Genomic DNA, 21,144 nt, shown 5'->3' on the forward strand with positions numbered 1-21,144 from the left:
AGGGGCTCAGAGATCCCCTCCTCATCTCTGCTTCTCTTTCTGCTATGAGAAAAAGAAGTGGGGAAGGTGTGGGCTTCAGTCACTACTTGGAGGTAGGGCTCAGAGCAGTGGCTGCAGGAGCTATGAAAAACAGAGATGGGGGGGGAATGCTTCCAACCCATCCGCAAGCTTTCCTTCCAACCTTGAAACTGCATAGAGGACATATATATATGATCCCTACCTGCCTCTGTCACTTCAAAGTTGGGAGGAAGGCTTTTCACTCATCACACTTTCCTGAGGGCAGTGCCACACTCACTATGGTGAGCGTTTGTGTTGAAACCTGTATACATAATCATTTTCCTGATTTTTAACACAGCACACAGCACTGACTCCAAAAGTACCAGAATCTAGAAAAAGCTTTAATAGCATTAAAGCAAATGTGATTTGCATTTTCCCCATTGCATTATAGGATATTTTATGGTCCCTTCCCCCATCTCCCTAAAGAAACATCTGGGCAATGGATATTCCATGACTAAGCAAAGGGAACTACCTTGTAGAAAATACTAACAAGTAGGTGTAAATCATACCCATGGGAAACATAATGGTACAACCCAGCTCAACATTCTGCTTTCAATAAATGAAAAACTCATTTGAAACAAAATAGGAGTCTACAGGAGCACTTGATACCTTGAAAAATATTTCCTCCTCACAAGAGGAGTCAGTGCAATTTATAATAAACAGCATGCAACCTTCACTTCCATAGGGTTATAAAACTAACTTCATTTGGATGTCCAGTGTGTTTTACTGGGAAAAGTTAACCATATATCCAAATAATGCCTATTTAGATATCACAATCTCTCTTTCAACTTAAAAATCAGATTGAGCAGAGGCTACACAATAAGAACAGAGAAAATTTCTGGGACTCTTCTACTGAGGAAAGAGCAACTGGACAAGATGGCCTTTAAATAAACATATCTCCTGCCTTTCCTCCAAGGAGCTCAAGGCAGGATACATGTTTCCTCCACTTCCATTTCATCCTTGCAACAACCCTGTGAGATAGATGAGGCTCAGAGTGACTGGCCCAAGGTCAGCCAATGACCTTCACAGCCTAGTGAAGATTTGAATCCAATGAAGATTTGAACAACCACTATACCGTACTGGTGTATCCCAAAAGCGCATGGTCTTGTTTGTGCTCCCACTGTACCCTTGACATTTCTTGAGCACAAACTCTGGTGGTGCATCAAATTTCATTAAGGTTAGCCAATTAAGGTTAGACTTGATATTTCCCAGGCGCTACTGGGAAAGGCAGTCACAGGGGAACTATTTCCTTACATGCTGTATGCTTCAGTGGAGAAACTGGAATATTTTCTGTCTTCTGCACTGGAATACACAGCAAGACAGAAGCCTCAGTGCTTCTCTAGGGATTGTCAGGCCCAGAGGTCAGATGTGGTGCTCCAGGCCTCTCTGTTTGGCTCTTAGGACTCTCCCCAGGCCACATACTCTTTGAGTGCTTTTTGCCTGGCTAGAGCTTGCCGGGAAAGAGGATAGATGTTTGTGTGTGTTTGCGTGTGTGCATAGAAAGCTCTCCCCCTCTAGGATGCACAACTTAACATGGTGAGGGGGTTTAAAAGTCCTAGATGGGGTTACACTCCCCCTAAAGGAACAGGTACGTAGTTTGGGGGTCTTATTAGATCCGCTCCTGTCACTTGAGGCTCAGGTAGCCTCGGTGGCACGGAATGCATTCTACCAGCTCCGGCTGGTAGCCCAACTACGACCCTATTTGAGCAAGGAGCATCTTGCCTCAGTTATCCATGCTATGGTAACCTCTAGATTGGACTACTGTAATGCACTCTACGTGGGGCTACCTATGAAGATGGTTCGGAAACTTCAGCTAGTGCAAAATGCTGCGGCCAGAGTTCTCACTGGGACAAAGAAATTTGACCATATAACACCTGTCCTGGCGCAGCTGCACTGGCTACCGATATGTTTCCGGGCCAGATTCAAAGTGTTGGTTCTTACCTATAAAGCCCTAAACGGCATCGGACCGCAATACCTGATGGAGCGCCTCTCTCGCTATGTACCTACCCGTTCACTACGCTCGACGTCGAAGGCCCTTCTCCGGGTTCCAACTCATAAAGAGGCCCGGAGATCAACAACTAGATCTAGGGCCTTCTCGGTGGTGGCCCCCGAACTATGGAATGCCCTCCCAGACGAGATACGCCTGGCGCCTTCTCTGTTATCTTTTCGGCGCCAGGTAAAAACTTACCTTTTCGCCCAGGCTTTTTAAATTTTGTAAATTTTTAAATATTTTAATTTAACATTTTAAACTTAATATGATCTTAATTTAAATCTCAATGGCAATTTTATTAATGTTTTATAATTGTACTATATATATATTTTTTCCCACACTTGCTCATATTTTAATTGTGATTTTATTTGTTGTACACCGCCCTGAGAGCTTTCTGCTATAGGGCGGTCTAGAAATGTAATTAAATAAATAAAAATAAATAAATAAAAGTATCGAAAAAACTGAAAGCAATGCTGTCAGGAGTCTAGACCAAGAGGCTAGACTCCTAGCAGGGGCACCCAAGGCGGAATGGTCAAAGCTGAGTCATCAGACTAAGATGCATCAGACTCAGAGGAAGCCAATGATAAACTACCTCTGAATACCTCTTACCATGAAAATCCTATGAACAGAGTATCCAAAATGCAACACGAGATAGTGCTGGAAGATGAGACCCCCAGGTCAGAAGGCACTCACTGAGCTACTGGGAAAGAACAAAGGACAAGTATGAGTAGCATTGTGACTAATGACGCAGCTGGGTCAAAGCCGAAAGGAAGCCCAGAGGCTGATGTGCACAGATGTGAAAGGAGAGTCCGGAGTTGTACAACGCACACAATAGAAACATGGAATGTGAGAAGCATGAACCAGGGAAAGTTAGAAATTGTCAAGAAAGAAATGGAACGTATCAATGTTACCATATTTGGTTTGAGTGAATTAAAATGGACAAGTATGGGACACTTTCAATCAGGCAACTAAAATTTTTTTATGCAGGAAATGAGAAATTAAGAAGAAACGGGGTTGCTCTAATAGTGAGAAGTGATATAGCAAAAGCAATTAACTATAACGGAAGATCTGAGCAAGTGATATCAGTGAGACTTAATGGGAAACCTATCAACATAACCATCATCCAAGTCTATGCTCCAATGGCAAATGCAGAAGAGGAAATGGAGAGATTTTACGCAGAACTGCAGGAAGAAATTGATCACACACCAAAATAGCATGCTTTGATAATCATGAGGGACTGGAATGCAAAAGTAGGGAACAGAGAAGAACTAGAAATTGTGGGGAAATGGAACTTAGGAGATAGAAATGAAGCAGGAGAGAGGCTTATTGAATTCTGTGAAACCAATAATTTGTTTCTTGCAAACATATTTTTTAAGCAACTGAAAAGATGACTGTACATGTGGACATCACCAAATGGGCAATATAGAAATCAAGTCAATTATATTATTGGAAGCAGAAGATGGAGAAGTTCCATACTTTCTGTGAAAACAAGACCAGGAGCAAACTGCGGTACAGATCATGAACTGTTAATATCAAACATCAGAGTAAAGCTAAAGGAGAAGAACAAAACAATCATAATGCAAAAATACAATTTAAATAACATCCCAGAAGATAGACCATTGGCCTCACCTGAAGGGTGGTTTTCCCAGGTATCATGCCATCACATGGGTAGTCATAGCGCCATCTAGCATCCGAAGGCAAGAATGTACTGGACTCAAGATCTGGTAAATGCGATTCATCGATGGCCTTCTAGATGCCATAATTGTATCGACAACCCCCTGAGATAGGCCTGAGTTAATCAGCTGCCTCGGTTCAAACGCCAAGCCGTCAGACTCAGCCATTTGGGGTCTGGATGCCATATTGGTCCCTGAGACAGTAGGTCTGGCCTGACTGGCAGCCTCCAAGGCTTCGTTACTGACAGTGCGATCAGGTCTGAGAACCATGGGTGGCGAGGCCAGTATGGGGCCAGCAGAACCAGCTGCGGCCTTTCGTGTCTCAGCTTTCTCAATGTCCTGCCCAGTAGAGGAATCGAAGGAAAGGCATACAGGTGCCCATCCGGCCAAGGTGTCACCAGTGCATCTACCGCTTGTGACTCGAGGTGAAGAGGTCCACCGGAAAGGTGCCGAACCAGCACTGGAGGAGGTTGAATGTTGCTGGGTGAAGTTTCCACTCTCCCGGAACCAACTGCTGCCTGCTGAGCCAGTTGGCTATCACGTTCAGAGTCCCACTGAGATGTTCTCCCACAGAGACATCAGATGACTTTCAGCCCAGTCGAAGATCCAGGTTGCTTCCGCCTGGAGAGCTTGTGATCTGGTTCCCCCTTGTCTGTTCAAATGCGATTTTACGCAGGTGTTGACTGTCCGGATCAGGACGTGTTCCAACTGGAAGATTGGCTGGAAATGTTGGAGAGCCAGATGGGCTGCACACAATTCCAGCCAGTTGATACACTGATGTTGTTCCAGACTGGATCAGCGACCCTGGACAAAGCAGGAGTTGCAGTGGGCCCCCCAGCCGGTTAGGCTGGTGTCTGTCGTAATTGCAGTTCTGTCTGGTTCTCGGAACGGAGTTCCCTTGCTGAGGTTTTGAGGTCGTGCCCACCATCAGAAATATGTCCACAGGCGGGGATCCAGGCGAATGTCGTGATGATTGCAATTGGCAATGTCTGCCTGGAAAGGTAATAGGGCCCACAGGAGAGGCCGGGTATGGGGCCGTGCCCACGGAACGCTGTGAATGGTGGACACGAACGTTCTCAGCACCTTTGCCAGAAACATCACATCTGCCTTTGAGCATTGTAGCAGGAGCCTTGCCATATCTCGGATGGTTGCGATGCTTTCCGGTGATAGGAAGGCCATGGCCTGTACTGTTTCTAGTATTGCTCCGAGATGCTGTAGTCGCTGAGTCGGTTGTAGCTGGCTCTTGTCGATGTTGACAAGCCAACCGTGGGTCCTGAGAACCTTGAGGGTGTGAAGAACCTGGTCGCATGCGTGGTCCTTGGAGTCTGCCCAAAGCAATAGATTGTCCAAGTAGGGGTAAATATGGACCCCCTGAAGGTGGAGGTGGGCCACCAGGGTGACCATCACCTTGGTGAATACCCTTGGTGCAGACGCAAGCCCAAAGGGCATAGCCGTGTATTGAAAATGATGGTGGCCAAAGGTGAACCTCAAGAACTGTCTGTGGGCAGGGCAGATTGATAGGTGGAGGTATGCTTCCTTTAGGTCGATGGAAGCCAAAAAGTCTCCCTGTATAACCTGTATAATTGAGGCAAGAGACTCCATTTTGAACTGTCAATACGTCACAAAGTGTTTGAAGAACTTGAGGTCCAAAACCACCCTCCACGACAGATCACGCTTGGGAACTGCAAACAGAATGGAGTAAACACTCCGCAATCTCTCTGTTGGTGGGACTGGTTCTACTGCGGCTATGTTGAGGAGATGTCAGATTGCTTCCTGCATGACCCTCTGCCATTCCTGGGTTTTGGGAACAGGGGAGGGAAGGAATCTGTCCAGGGGGGTAGCCAAAACTCTATGCTGTAACCCTGAGAGAAAAGATCTCTGATCCAAGAAACTTGGGTTAGCTCCAGCCAGAGTCTTGCATAGTGGAGTAGTCTGCCTCCGATAGGAATGGCATCAGAATTGTCGATGCTGACGTCCGTATGATGAAGTGGGAGGGTTCTGACGTCCCTGGTACTGAAGCTTGCCCTGGAACCACTGTTTGTGCCAGGTTTCCTTGGAGGCGCGGAAGTCCAAAATGGGGATTGCGGCCTTGCCCTCCAGGCCACACTCCTCGAAAGGGCTGAAAGGATTGGTATGGAGCAAACCACCGAAATGGCCTGCGGTCATCTTTTTTGGATGTGGCTAAGGCCGGCTTTCTGTTGTCTTTAGGATCTACCAAGACTGCTTTAAGGGCTTCTTCACCAAACAGCACAACTCCAGAGTATGGGGCTGTGGATAAATTGACTCTAGCCGTGGTATCTGTGTCCCAGTGACGAAGCCAGAGAGTTCATTGCGCCACTACTTCTGCAGCCAGTGCTCGTGCTCCTTGTTGCGATGCATCCAAAGTAGCATCAGCTATGAATGCCGCTGCTTTGTATAGTTTGATCAGACCCCTTGTGAGTTTGGTCGGATCTGGATTCAGGTCTTCCAAGAGCTCGTCCAGCCACATCATCGAGGCTCTTGAAAAGATGGAGGCTGCTACAGACGCTTGAATGGAATAGGCGATGGCCTTGTGGTTCTTTTGCAGGGCAAAGTCTAACCACCTTTCTGATGGGTCCTTAAGCTGGGAGTCTCATTCTTTCGGGAGGAGAGACCTGGACACCAAGTTAGAAATTGGCTGATCTATTCCTGGGACGTTCAGGTGAGTCATGAACTCAGGAGCTAAAGTGTAATTCTTTTGGCCGTGGCAGAGAAGCGACGTGGGTGCAGGGGCCGAGCCCATTCCTCTTTGGCCAGCTTGTCAATGGGATCAGGGATGGGAATGAAGTGATCTGCCGATCTGGGAGATTTGAGGACCCTGGCCCCACACAGGAGGGGTGAAGGATTGGGTTGGCACGGATTGGAGTCCTAGTGTGTCCAAGACTCGTTGGCATAGCAGGAGATAGTCAGCTGAATCAAATAGACGATAGGAAGAGTCCTCCTCCAATTCTGAATCTTCACTCCACTCACCGTCTTTGGCCTGAGGAAAGGCCGAAGGGTCCTCTGAACTGGCATCATCACCTCCAATTCTGTCTCTGGCAACATCAAAAGGATTTGAAAAAGGAGGTGGCACAGCGTCAGTGCGGACATGATGACCCATTGCGCTGGTCTGCTGCTGAGGTACTTGCTGCTGGGAAACTGACTGTAATTGAGAGAAGAACCCCAGAATATTTTTCATCTGGGAAAGAAACTTGGGGTTCAGTTGCAGGCCTAGGAGAGGTTTAGGTACGGCCGCCTGAGGCTCTGAGGGCAGGGCATGCCCTTGTGGGGTCAGGTGAGGATGAACTGATTGGTGAGATGTCATCGCCATTGACTGAGATGGGCAGTCCAAACTTGGTTGGCTTGGGAACCCCTTGAACTCGTCACTTGATGAGCCAGTAGGTGAGTGAAAAATAGCTGACAATGCCTGCTGACCAGTGTCTTCTGATTCAGGAACTGAAACATATTGAGCTCGCTTGGCGGCACTATGGATAGAGAGGTGCTTAGTCTTGGCGACAGCCTTGGAGTGGAGCTTGGAATGCTTGCGCTTCGAAGCTTTGTGATGCGACTGAGGCTTGCAATGCTGATTAGCCCCTGTCTGCAGGCCTGTCTCGGTTTGTTGGTCCGCCATTATAAAATTGCAGCAAGGCCGAGGAGATAGGAGCAATCGTTTACATGCTGGTTAGATGTATTAGTCGAGATGTAATCTGAGGAGGACAGGCTTGGATGCGCCTCCACAGAAGATAGGCACAATACTGCTCCTGTGCACTGCATGAGGTAATAAATCTGAGGAGGACAGGCTTAGATATGCCTCCACAGAGAATCCTGCTCTTGTGCACTATATGAGGCAATGGATCTCAGTACGTGCCCACAGGTGGAGGGGGGTGCGGTACTGGTCCTGTGCACCAGCTGAGGAGATATATCTCAGTACACACCCACTGGGATGGGGTGCAGTACTAGTCCTGTGCACTATATCAGGCCAAGAAGTTGTAGTACACTCCCACAGCGATGGGGGTGTGTGGTACTATTCCTCAGTACTGTAGATTCAGTAGCCTCATTGCCTGATGTTGAAATAAATTTTCTAGGAATAATCCTATTAAGGCTGTTAATTTAATCAAATGTGGGAGGGAAACCACCATCTGCTCCTCATTCAAACAGCAGAGGCAGCCAGCAAGGAACAAAAGAGAAAACAAAAGGAACAAAAAAGGGCGGGAAATACAAAGAGGCAGGAAATTCAAAACCAAAAAGGGCGGGAAATTCAAATTTATAGAGGCTCCACAAGCAAAATGATGGTTGCGGAGCTCACTGCTGCCTGGACTCACACAAGCTGCCGGGGGGGAGGCCAGATAGGTGCCTCTGCTAATGCGGCTTTCTGCCTAATAGCAGGGAGAGGCGGCAACAGCAGGCCTTCTGCAAAAAGGTCGGTGGTGGAACGCGGCGAGCAGTTCCCGGCCACGAGGAGGAGCTGCACCTCAGAAGCAAGATGGCCCAAGAGCGGTCAGCAGATGAGACACCGAGCGGCCACAGAGAGGAGCTGCGGCACACCCGGCGGGGCAAGGGAAGCTGCGTGCTGGTGTAGGATGCTGAGGTGGCACCGAAAGGCGAGCCGTGAAAGGAGACGCCGCAGTAGTGGTGGGGGAGGTAATAGGGGGCTGCGGTCTGAGGCACCGTGGAGCTGGAAACAACGGCATTGAGCCAGGCACGATAGCACTGGGTCCTTCCATGCCTGAAGAGGGAGGGGCAGAAGGTAGAGACGAGGGGGCCCGCAGCACACCTCACAGTCCCCAAAATTAAGAAGGGGACTGAAGAGAAGAAGGAGGGGGAAAGGCAAGTCCCACCACACCTCTCTCACACACACTGCACAAACACATACATTATAGCACTCAAGGAGGAGGAGGGAGGGAGGAGGAGTCCCACCACACTATCTCACACACGCTGCACAAACACGCACACTCTAAAGCACTAATTTCTACTCTTAAGTCTTATGCCATGAAGAAATAAACTGCCTCGGACGAAGGCAAGAATGGAACTGGAGTGGGAGGGGCTCGCTCACTACAGATCTTGACTCCAGTATATTCTTGCCTTTGGACGCTAGATGGCGCTATGATTACCCATGTGATGGCATGCTACCTGGGGAAAATATAAAGATCAAATAAGGAACAGAGTTGAGGCTTTAAACCTAGCTGAGGAGTACCAGAACGATGAAGTCAAAGACATTATCAGGGAAGAATGCAAAAAGACAATGCCTCCCATTAAAAAGAGAGAAAAACCTCAATGGATGACTGATAAAACTCTTATAATGGTTAAAGATAGAAGGAAAGTAAAAGCAAAAGGAGATAGAAACACAGTTAGAACCCTAAATGCAATAATACAGCGACTAGTACGTAGGGACAAAGAGAACTAGTACAATAATTATTGTATGGAAATAGAAAGTAATAGAAAAGGTAGAACAAGAGCTCTATTCCAAAAGATTAGTGAAATCAAAGGGAAATTTACACCAAGAGTAGGGATGTTGAATAATCAACCAAGGAACACACTGACTGACCGAGATGAAATAAAAGGAAGATGGAATCAATGCACTGAAGAACTCTATAAAAGAGAGGCAAGGATGACAGATTCATTCATGGAGGAACTGTATGATGAAGAACCAGAATTTTTAGAATGTGAGGTGAAAGCTGCTCTTAAAATACCTGGAAGAAACAAATCACCAGGAATAGATGGCATACCAATAGAGTTGCTACAAGTTACTCAGACTGAATCTGTCCAAATTTTGACAAAAAATGGTCAACAAATACGGAAAATAAAACAGTGGCCCACAGACTGGAAACACTCTATATCCCAATTCCAAAGAAAGGGGATCCCAGGGAATGCAGTAATTATCGAACTATTGCCATGCAAGTAAAGTAAAGCTCAAGATTCTACAAGAAAAGTTCTTACCATATATGCAATGAGAAATACTCTGGACAAGTGGCTAGTGTAAGGACAGAATATGGAGAAACCGACTGGTTTGCCATCGGAAAGGGTGTGAGACAGGTTTTTTTTATCACCCTATAGACAGCTAGTATAGCACGGGAGGAGATCCTGGCTGGGAGTCCAGAGTCTGTGAATTCAAATCCCCGCTCGTGTCTCCTGGGTGTCAAGATCACCCCCACAGTGAGTGGCTCATGGGTTACGTGCCCTGCCACCTGTGCAGCCGTAGGCAAGCTGCATAATCCCAAGGAGCCCAGTTGCCCCCAGCTGGCAGTTGCAGACAAGGAAGGGGCTGGCTTGTGCAGCTGTGGCAAGCTGAGCAGGCCCTAGCCAGCTGGGGAGGACTAGCCTCAGAGGGAGGCAATGGTAAACCCCCTCTGAATACCAATTACCATGAAAACCCTATTCCTACGGTAGCCATAAGTCGGGATTGACTCGAAGGCAATCCATTTCCATTTTTCATTTGTTTAATCTATATGGGGAACATATCATACGGAAAGCGGGATTGGACCAAGATGAAGGAGGTGTGAAAATTGGAGGGAGAAATATCAATAATTTAAGATATGCAGACGATACCATACTACTACCAGAAACCAGTAATGATCTGAAATGAATGCTGGTGAAAGTTACAGAGGAAAGCACAAAAGCAAGACTACAGCTGAATGTCAAGAAGACTAAAGTAATGTCAACAGAAGATGTATGTAACTTCAAAGATGATAATGAGAACTTTGAACTTGTCAAGGATTATCAATACTTTGGCACAGTCATTAACCAAAATGGAGACAATAGTCAAGAACTCAGAAGAAGGCTAGGATTGGGGTGGGCAGCTGTGAGAGAACTAGAAAACATCCTCAAATGCAAAGATGTGTCGGTGAACACCAAAGTCAGGATCATTCAGACTATGGTATTCCCGATCTCTATGTATGGATGTGAAAGTTGGACAGTGAATAAGAGAATAATCAACTCATTTGAAATGTGGTGTGGGAGGAGAGCTTTTCGGATACCATGGCCAGTGAAAAAGACAATTCATTTGGTTTTAGAACAAATTAAACCAGAACTATCACTAGAAGCTAAATTGATGAAAATGAGGTTATCATACTTTGGACACTTAATGAGAACACATGATCATAGAATCATAGAATAGTAGAGTTGGAAGGGGCCTATAAGGCCATCAAGTCCAACCCCCTGCTCAATGCAGGAATCCAAATCAAAGCATTCCCGACAGATGGCTGTCCAGCTGCCTTTTGAATGTCTCCAGTGTCAGAGAGCCCACTACCTCTCTAAGTAATTGGTTCCATTGTCGTATGACTCTAATAATTAGGAAGTTTTTCCTGATGTACAGATGAAATCTGGCTTCCTGCAATTTGAGCCCATTATTCCGTGTCCTGCACTCTGGGATGATCAAAAAGAGATCCCGACCCTCCTCTGTGTGACAACCTTTCATGTACTTGAAGAGTGCTATCATATCTCCCCTCAGTCTTCTCTTCCTCAGGCTAAACATGCCCAGTTCTTTCAGTCTCTCTTCATAGGGCTTGGTTTCCAGTCCCCTGATCATCCTTGTTGCCCTCCTCTGAACCTGTTTCAGTTTGTTTGCATCCTTCTTGAAGTGCGGAGACCAGAACTGGATGCAGTATTCAAGATGAGGCCTAACCAGTGCTGAATAGAGGGGAACTAATACCTCATGTGATTTGGAAATTATACTTCTGTTAATGCAGCCTAATATAGCATTTGCACTCTTAGCTCATATTCAGCTTGTGATAACAATTCCAAGATCCTTCTCACATATCATATTGCTGAGCCAAGTATCCCCATCTTATAACTGTGCATTTAGTTTCTTTTTCCTAAGTGTAGAATTTTGCATTTATCCCTGTTGAATTTCATTCTGTTGTTTTCAGCCCAGTGCTCCAGCCTATCAAGGTCCCTTTGAATTTTGTTTCTGTCTGATTCAATAGAAAAGACAATAATGCTGGGAAAAACAGAAGGCAGTAGAAAAATAGGAAGACCAAACAAGAGATGGATTGATTCCATAAAGGAAGCCACAGACCTGAACTTACAAGATCTGAACAGGGTGGTTTACAACAGATGCTATTGGAGGTCACTGACTCATAGGGTGGCCATAAGTCATAATCGACTTGAAGGTACATAACACACACACATAGAAAGCTCTGTTTTTTGCATGAGTGGAATGTAACCTCCTGTAAAAAGGTAAGAATCTCATCCATTGTTATATCCACTTTTGCATCTGGCCTTGCCCACCACTGGTATACATCCCTGGACAGTTGCCCATGCGGGAATGTGGCTCTTCAGCTCAAAAATGTCCCCCATCCCTGCCAGAGTAATGTCTCCTCTTCCCTGCTGAGCAAATGCTATTTTGGCAGGCTGAATGATCAATCCCCATGTTTCCTCCCCTTTGCCAGAAGCACACTGTTAAGGGAAGCCATAATTCAGAAGACAAAAACTCCTAACATCAAGCCAAAGGTCCATCTAGTCAAACATCTGGCTCCCCACATTAGCCAACCAGGTACCACTTCTGGGAAGCCTACTAACAGGACATGAAGGCAGTGATCTTCCCTATTACTTCTCCATCCAGAAGGTGTGTTAACTTACATTAAACTTAACAGAGTTTAATCTGTTGAACTGTTTCCCCCTTTTTTTGAGAGATCCCCAGGAATTCCAGACTCAAAAGCTTGACTTTGCCTTTCACTTGTGGTCTGTCCCTGTATTCTGATTCTTCATGAACTGAACTACGTTGTTAAAGACAGTGAGCTCAGCACTGATGCTGCATTAGGTATCCCAATTTTAGATTCAAACTGAAAACCAAATTTGTCCATACTATTATTTATTTATTTATTAGATTGATATTCTGCCCTTCCTCCCAGTAGGAGCCCAGGGCGGCAGAATTACTTGAGTTTTATTTTATTTTAAAGGAAGCAAAAGCTGAGAGTAGCCATATGCATATCTGGATGTCAGGAAAGGTGATTGTAATAAACATAGAACAATGATTAGCGATCCTAATGAAAAAAGGAGTCCAAGTTGGTTGGGAATTTCTAAAAAAACCAAGGACATTCTAAAGCCACAATTGCAAACTATTCCAACAAGGAATTAAGGTGGAAGACAGTACAAGAAGCCAGTGTAGCTTCACAAAAAGCTTATGATCTGAAAACCAAAAAGGACACACATAGGAAGTGGAAGGAAGGCCAGGCCACAAAGGAAGAGTACAGACAGGTAGCACAGAATTGCAGGGATGGCATCAGGAAGGCTAAAGCTGAGAAAGAGCTGAGTTTAGTGAGAGATGCCAAAAGCAACAAACAAGCTTTCTTCAGGTACATGCTTATTAAAAGAGAGAAAAAAGAAATGGTGGTTCAGCTACCCAATGGCAAAATGATAATAGACAACAAAGAACAGGCAGAAGTGCTCAATTTCTACTTTTGCTCAGTCTTTTGTCAAAAGAGGGTCTATGACTCTCATGGCAAACATGAAGTACAAGTTGAAGGAGCAGGATTGCACTGGGCTGTAAACAACAGAATGAAATTTAATAGGGATTAAGTGTAAAGTTCTGCACAGTTATAAGATGGGGGATACTTAGCTCAGTAATACCACATGTGAGAAGGATCTTGGAATTGTTGTTATTCAAAAGCTCAATATGAGCTAACAGTGCGAAGTTGCTACAAAAAAGGCAAATGCTATTTTAGGCTGCATTAACAGAAGTATGGTTTCCAAATCACATGAAGTACTAGATCTCTATGTGGCACTGGTTACGCCTCATCTTGAGTACTCCATTCAATTTTGCATATTGCACTTTAAGAAGGATGCAAACAAACTGGAACAAGTTCAGAGGAGGACAACAAGGATGATTAGGGGACTGGAAACAAAGCCCTATGAGGAGAGACTGAAATAACTGGACATGTTTAGCCTTGAGAAGACTGAGGGGTGATATGATAGCACTCTTCAAGTAGAAGGGGACCAGGATCTTTTTCTGATCATTTCAGTGTGCAAGACATGGAATAATGGGCTCAAGTTACAGGAAGCCAGATTTTGGCTGAACATCAGGAAAAACATCCTAACTGTCAGAGCAGTACGACAATGGAACTAATTACCCAGGGAGGTGGTGGGTTCTCCAACACTGGAGGCATACAAGAGGTAGCTAGACAGCCATCTGTTGAGTATGCTTTGACTTGGATTCCTGCACTGAGCAGGGGGTTGGACTCAACGGCCACATGGGCCCTTCCAACTCTACTATTTTATGATTCTACAAGTTTAGAGAAAAATACAGAAAATAAATACTATAGGGTGTGTTTGGGAACTCCTCTTTGAAAGTCTTGTTTCTGGCCGTTGGATTTTCCTTCCTGTTGGACAAAGGGGAACATTTTAACTAGCTGCTATATAAAGGACGAACTAAGCAATTGGAAACTAAGTAATTGTGGAAAGTAAATGGATTTTTTTTATTGGTTGCTGGGTTAATTTCTCTGTCCAAAAACCTTGAAAAGGCCTCATGCTGAGCTGCACATATTGGGAAAATCAGAAAGTAGGCCTGAGTTACAGCCTAGGTGGCCAGCCAGCCAGCTAGCTATCTGTAGTGTACACAGCAATATTTCTATTCTTCTAGGGCTGTTTTCATCCTTTGCCATCACATAATCAACAGAAAGAAGAAAAAAAGCCACTATGGTTGTGAGCATAGCGAGTACTTTAAAAGAGTAAAGAGTTGCCATTTTCCCAGATCACTTTAAGTTATCTGTTTATTTCAACTTTCATCAATAAACACCCAATCCTGCTCTACTCATTATACTAACAGCAGAATAAACAAACTCTTACTTCTTACTGCAGGAAAACAAACCTGCTTCTTTATTGCTGTCCAGGTACAGAACACAACTGAAACTGAAAAGCAGAGCAAAGGAAAGTCCAAGGGGTGGAGTCTAACTCTAACCCATAATACAAAGTTCTAATATTTAACACTTCAAGGATCATACAGGCTGTTGTTTGCAGGATCACTTATAGGGTGATTGTGATAATGAAAAATCCACCCTCAGTCAGGGTGCCTGGCTGAGGTAGAGAACACAACTGAAACTGAAACTGAAAAGAAGGGCAAAGGAAAGTCCAAGGGGTGGGGTCTAACTCTAACCATAATACAAAGCTCTAATATTTTACTCTTCAGGGGTCATGTTACTATACAGTAACAAGTATAGGATCACTTAAGTAATTATAGGGTAAAAACAGTATTTTTATTTGCTTTCCAAGATATAACAGGTGAACATAAGCATACAAACAGTAACAATATTAACTAAAAAGGGTGAAAGCAACATAAAAATATTTTTTCTGATTATGTCATACACAAGTGTTGTAATGTGAATTAACACAGTCAAGCGAGATTAAGATGCAGTCATGAAGAAGAAAAAGCAATAACAGGTAATCTAAAATATAGGATAGAGAGATCATTAAGCTACTGTGTTAAATTGCTCCTGTTCTTAAAACAAGCTATTGTTCCTTAAATGTAGGTTGTCATAGTTAGTCATGTCACAATATAAAAAGATAATTTCAAAAAAAAAATGGGGGGGAGCACAGCCCCCCTTTAGTGCCCTCATTTGCCCCCCCCCAGCTACAGACCTGACTCCCTGTAGCACCTTCTTACGTCTCAATGACTTAAAAAATGCTATGAGCAAAACAAATGTCTCTAATCTTACAATATAAGGAAAATGCAGGGGTGGGGTGAGGGATCATGTAGAACAAATGCTAGAATGGGAAAAGGAAGAGGTTTTTTTGTTCAGACTGATAGGTCTAGTTTGTAATCAGAGGGCATGATTCTACTCGGACTCTTCAATCCCATTGTTCTCGGGGAGGGAAGAGAACCCTCTTAGCTCTCTGCATCCCAAAGTCAACTATAAAGGTGCCCATCACAAAAAACACTGGACTGATTTGTCTGCAATGTGACATGTTTCTTGCCTCTTTCCTATCTGCTATTTTTGGACCAACTGCCAAAAAACCACTTGGGGAGATTAAATGATTTGTTTACTCACCCCAAAACTGCAAAGGCTGCCCTTGAGAGAAAACCACTCTAGTTATCCTTCTGCAATTTGACAGGATTCATCTCTTTGGAAATGGCAAGCAGGCCTGCAAATTTCATCCAATTCTGTCACAAAAGAAAAAATATAGGGTTGAATACAATGTAGCATTAAAGAGATCATTCCATCAGCACAACATTTCTGCGTGTCTGCTGGAAAAACCTCCTCTTTCCTCCCCTGCATGCTGTTCCAGGGGTCCTCGTGATCCTATGGAGAAGATTTCAGCAGGGCGGAAAGAAAAGAGGGGAGTCCTGTTGTGCTAATGGGGATCCTTCTGCAGGCTTCCACTAGCACAATGATTTAGTTGAATACAGCCCATAGACGGTACATTTTAAAAAACCAAAAAACAAAATTTAAATAGCATCCTAGCACAAAAACCATTGGACCTATTTGTCAGTGACATGGCAAGGTTAATCCACTCTGGAGGGACTCTTTTGCCTGCAAGTTTCATCCACTTCTGTCAAAACAAAGTAAGTATAGCCTTTTTAAATTTATCACCAGAGGAAAATTAAGCACTGTTGTCCTCAGTGCAGATTCTGACTGTTGCGCTGGTTCCTGTGTGTCTTCATCTTTTTCTGAAAATGTGGGCATATGACACTAGTAAAACCTCATCCTTTTTACTGTAAAACCTGGTGTGATCAGGTTGAGTGCATTTTAAAAAAATAATGCTTCAAAGAGATTTCACAACTGATTGGCATATCAACCTGTTTCCCCTCTGGGTGAAGCCAATGGAAACACTTTGCTGAAGGTGACTTGTGTTCTCACAGCCTTGAACTTTGAGCAGAATCAGGCAGCCTCTGAAGCATCTTGGAAAACAACCAACCTCACTCAAACCAAAGTGCCAAATAGTGGTCCAAACCTTATTTTGTGGTCAGTGCACACCCCCATTCAGTGTTTTTTTTTGTAAAAAATATAAGGTGCTGGTACTTATATATTGATAAATGTGCTGTGGATGGCAGCACAAAGTGGCTGCCATGGGCAGCAGAAACAGAGGTGCCAGTACTCCGTACCAGTGAGTACTGTCACAAAAATCCTCAGCCTCCACTATAAAGTAAGGAATGTAAGACAAACTCAAGTGAATAGAGCAGTCAAGTTCTCTTTCTTTGATGGCGTTACCCCTTTCTCCATAGGTTCATTCATGTAATGTCTTGTCATATAAGGTATGCTTGTCATTAGGAACAGGAGAGAACCCTGGGTTTATGAGCAGCCCCTCCCTTCAATGTATGGAAGGCATTATATGATCAGATGCCTATGTACTCCTCAGCTACTGCTGGGAAAAGGTGTGGATAGATCAAGTAGTTAGACATTACTTGTATATGAAAGTATGAATGTAGGTGTTGGTTAACTCAAAATTTTACACTTGTCTTAGCAGTGATGCAAGCCCAGGCCTTGCCCCCATGGTTCCCTTTTCTAACTTGTACATACTGCAGTACAGAGAGCACATTTCTGATTATTTGTAAGAGCCCCTTTTCTATGCTATCTCTTATTCAGTGAAACATTCTGTAAATCTGTTTAATTTCTCAGTTGTTTTAATCCTGGAATGTGCTACAGTTGAGGGCATGTTTGCCTGAACAGGAAAATACCACACTTGCACTAATAAGGTACTTAACATGAAATGTAGGGCATCATATCTCCCTAGGGCATTCTGGAAGAACGCCTATTCTGAAGGACAGCCCATTTTTGTATTTCCCCCCCTTTTAGCTAACTTTGACTATTTGGGTTTTTGTTTAGAATCTCTTATGGTACTTTGGGCAAGCTCCTTCTCCAGCCATGCATTCAGGAAATTGTGCTGTTTAGCCAAGTGCAAAGCACAAAGCCTCATGCCTCAGGATAAATGACCAAGTAAACAAGTCTTGAGATAAGCAAAAGGTTAGCTACTCAGTTGTGAAATACACATCACCCATTTTCTATAAAAAAAACTTTTAATATATAAAGTTTTTTATAGAAAATGGGTGATGTGTATATGGTTCCCAAGAATGTCAACTCTGAGAATACCTATCACACATGTGGCAGTTGAAAGAGCTCTTATTGATCCTTCAAAGACTTGAAGCAGAGCTTAGTATGACAGATATAATGAATCACAGAGGAACTATTGGCCCAGAAGGAACACATGGAGCTTGTATTAGGACCTTGGAGGCTGAAGAAATGGAGAGCAAGTCACAGATGGAGACTATCTAGACAGCTCCCCAAGGAAAAACATGGAAAGAAGGCTTGGAGGTGATAGAGTTCTGTCAATAGCCCTGTAAATGAATATTGATGTACATTCCTTTCCAGTATTTGTTAAGGGTGGAATGGAATTGAACCATGGTGCTGCCTGACGAGAAAAGCCATCAGCCAATCATAGAATGATGGGTAATTTGCTATTTTAACATTTTAAACTTGGAGCAGATGTTGGATTTTTGACAAAGACAAATGGAGTACCTTCAATTGATGTATCTGCTGTTTCTCTCCCACCACTATTCTAATACATGGGGACTACAATTCTTATTCCTAGCATGGCACTGCAAAGATACATTACAATGGGTTTGCAATGTCAAGTACCAGGTGAGAAAAACTGACCCATTATTTAACTTGTCTGTTTGACAAATGTATCTAGCAAAGACCACACAGATGGAAGCACATGATTTGGCATTGCCATGGTTTAGGAGATCAAAAAATCAATGGTGAACTTGATGAAGAGTGCTGCTGTAGTAAACAGCCTGAAAGTCACCAGTTCAAATCATACCCCAGGCAAGTAGCAATTCTTTCAGGCTCAGCCCCATGTGCAATATGGAAAAAATAAAAATTGGTCTAGTTTACATAACTGTTGTGAGGAATATTGAGGTAAAGTAATGACACGGGCACGTGAAATGTGAAAAAGTAGACCTGGAAAGGGAAATCACTGTTAGAATAATCTGGATTTAATTTTTCTTAATCTTGTAAATGACTTTTGGAAATGATGTCTTAAATCCCCTTGTTTGGAAGAATAAATAGATGAATAGAGCTATGGTAACATTAAAAATAAGTTTTGTTTTGTTTAGGACTGTTTAGGATCATTAGCCTTGCTTATAGTTTTTGATTGTTTATTTGATTAATAAATTAACTCTGCATAAATTTACATATGAATAAACAATGCTACTATAGGATAAATCATTTTTCTTTACTGGATTATGCACACATATGTCTTGAAAGGCACCATCCTTAGAGCATTCCTTAGAGAAGGTGGTGGTGGAATTGGTGCCTGCCACCAGCCATTTGTTTTGTAAGTTCACATTAAAATAATTAAAAATTAAATAAAACGATATATCTCCAGGCTGATTCATTAGGGACATCTTTTTATTACAAAGCTTTTAATTGATTGATAGTTTGACCAACTAGTATTACAGCTTTACTTTTTCCCATTATAATGGAGACTTCCATGCAGCCCTCATGCTTTGATGTTCTTTAACATCTTAGAAATCAAGAGAGGTATAACTATATAGAAGGACATTGAAATACTGTATGGGTGTTTCCAGATGTCATGTTTAACAGGAAATTATTACTTTGAATTAGAGCAACGATGACCACAGTTTATAGAATGATAAAGTTGGAAGGGATCTTGGAGGCCATCTAGTCCAGCACTATAATACATGATGCAACTGCACCATTCCTCACATATGGCTATTCAGCCTCTGAATAAATACCTCCATCACCTGCTGATGCAGTATGTTCCAATGCCAAACATTAGAAAGTTTCTCCTAATGTGTAGCTGAAATCTGCTTCCTAATTTAAGATATGCAGACGATACCATATTACTAGCAGAAACCAGTAATGATCTGAAACAAATGCTGACGGAAGTTAAAGAGGAAAGCACCACAGCTGAACGTCAAGAAGACTAAAGTAATGACAGCAGAAGATTTATGTAATTCCAAAGCTGATAATGAAGACATTGAACTTGTCAAGGATTATCAATACCTTGGCATGGTCATTAACCAAAATGGAGACAATAAAGAAGGTTAAGACTGGGGAGGGTAGCTATGAGAGAACTAGAAAAGGTCCTCAAATGCAAAGATGTATCACTGAACACTAAAGTCAGGATCATTCAGACTATGCTATTCCCAATCTCTATGTATGGATGTGAAAGTTGGACAGTGAAAAAAGTGGATAAGAGAAAAATCAACTCGTGTTGGAGGAGAGCTTTGCGGATACCATGGACTGCAAAAAAACAAATAATTGGGTGTTAGAACAAATTAAACCAGAACTACCATTAGAAGCTAAAATGATGAAACTGAGGTTATCATACTTTGGACACTTAATGAGAAGACATGATTCACTAGAAAAGTCAATAATGCTGGGAAAAACACAAGGGAGTAGAAAAAGAGGAAGACCAAACAAGAGATGGATTGATTCCATAAAGGAAACCACAGACCTGAACTTAAAAGATCTGAACAGGGTGGTTTACAACAGATGCTATTGGAGGTCACTGATTCATAGGTTCGCTATAAGTCGTAATCAACCTGAAGGCACATAAACACCCATACTCTTCCACTGAGAGGATTGTGGAAGGCAATTAATAAATTAATTGTAATAATAAAAATAATTTTCTGCATGACAGCCCTTCATATATTTGAAGCCTAGTGTAATGTCTCCCCTTAAATCATGTCCAGTTTAAAGATACCCTGCTCTTTCAACGGTTTCTGTTAGGACCCCTCAGTATCCTTGCAGCCTTCCTCTGGAAACACGCCAGTTTGTTTGTATCCTTCTTTAAATGTCGTGCCCCAAACTGGACACAGTACTCCAGAAGTACCACTGCAGGACAGAATGGAATTATTACTTCTTGTGATCTGGATGCTATGCTTCTATTTATGCAGCCTGAGATTGTTTAGGCATATCTAGAAGGGGCATTGTACTGGTGGCTCATAACATTTAAGGCGCCTGGGTACTTTTTGCATGTACTGCTGCAAAGCCAGGATTCTCATCTCATCTTCTATCTTTTTTTATCCTTTGAATATAAATACAGAACTTTGAATTTATTTACATTGAAATTCATCATCTTCATTTTTGTTCCAGCCTGCCAAGATCATAAGAGTGAGGCCACAAAGGCCCATCTAGCCCAGCAACCTGTTCTGACATTGACCAACCAGATGTCTATGGGAAGCCCACAAGCAGGACCTTGAATCTTGATCATTTTGAATCTTAGTTCTGTCTTCTATGGCAGGCAGGGGTATCTTTTTCATTGTAAAGGCTGCATTCCTTCTTGACTAACCCTCCAAGGGCCACTTGCCAGCAGTGGATGGGACTGGATATGGACAAAGTTGGCATGGCCACCCACACTCTCTCACCATACATGCACACCAAATTAGTAACACTTTTTAAAAAAAGGATATAATGTTGGATAGGAATAAAAGAATCTGTCAGTTTTAGTTCTCTCAGTTTCTCATTC

General features: G+C 43.3%; 1 protein-coding gene across 5 annotated transcripts in view; it reads left to right on the forward strand.

The window, feature by feature from the left end:
- The window catches only part of ADAMTSL1 (ADAMTS like 1), an 815,531-nt gene that overhangs the window by 13,339 nt on the left and 781,048 nt on the right, over positions 1 to 21,144 (forward strand). The gene's annotated exons all lie outside the window — the stretch shown is intronic.

Source organism: Rhineura floridana, chromosome 1 (genome assembly GCF_030035675.1).
Source record: "Rhineura floridana isolate rRhiFlo1 chromosome 1, rRhiFlo1.hap2, whole genome shotgun sequence".
NCBI classification, from domain to species: Eukaryota; Metazoa; Chordata; class Lepidosauria; order Squamata; family Rhineuridae; genus Rhineura; species Rhineura floridana.